We start from the raw sequence: 746 nt of genomic DNA on the forward strand, positions 1-746 counted from the left end.
GGGTTTGGGCGTTGTTATAAACCTCATGACCCAGGTTACCCTTAGTAGCAAAGTTAGGAGTGGGTTTGGAGAGTGAAGCTGGGTGGCTTTTGGTTTCTGACTGAAGGCTGTCCTGGGACTGCCGTCCCTCAAGGTTTTGCGGACAGGTCAGTCAGCCGTCTCTGTTTTAGTGCACCTGCTGTGCTTAAGAGTTCTGAACCACCTGAGCTCCAGAAACTTGACATTATACAAAAGACCTGTTCAAATGTTTCAGTCTAACAACTATTAAGTACTTCCTAAAGCAGTTGATATTGATGCTGCATTTGCTTTAATATGTTATCTAATGAGAAAGCAAAGCAGGCATGTAGTGTGTATTTGTAGTCAAAGCTTTAAAGGAGAGCATACTGCTGGAATGAGGCACATCACCGGCTAAGTAGCTGAAATTATCTCACTCTGATGGGAAATTAGCTTCTGAAATGTGAGGGTTCTTTTCTAATTGTAAACAGAGATGTTTATTATTATTAATATACTTATTATTTCTGGATAGTACAATAGTTGCAATCCTAAAAATTGAGGAAGAATACTGGGGAGAGCTAGTTTCTTCTTATTTTATTTTTTTCCTGCCTTGCTCTCCCTATGGTTTTATTCTCAAGTTATTTTGAGCTTGCTATGTAACCAGAACTTCTTCACTGAGGTATTATCTTGCAATGGAGACTTTGCCTGCTTTCATACACTGGTTCTTCCCACCACCTCCTCTCTTCCCCTCC

At 40.6% G+C, this 746-nt stretch overlaps 1 protein-coding gene across 1 annotated transcript in view; it reads left to right on the top strand.

The window, feature by feature from the left end:
* LOC104470558 (15 kDa selenoprotein-like) overlaps nt 1-746 on the top strand; it is a gene marked incomplete at its 3' end in the record, with an annotated part of 17061 nt that overhangs the window by 880 nt on the left and 15435 nt on the right. The window lies entirely within an intron of this gene.

The sequence above is a fragment of the Pterocles gutturalis genome, unplaced genomic scaffold, assembly GCF_000699245.1.
Source record: "Pterocles gutturalis isolate BGI_N339 unplaced genomic scaffold, ASM69924v1 scaffold10090, whole genome shotgun sequence".
NCBI lineage: Eukaryota > Metazoa > Chordata > Aves > Pterocliformes > Pteroclidae > Pterocles > Pterocles gutturalis.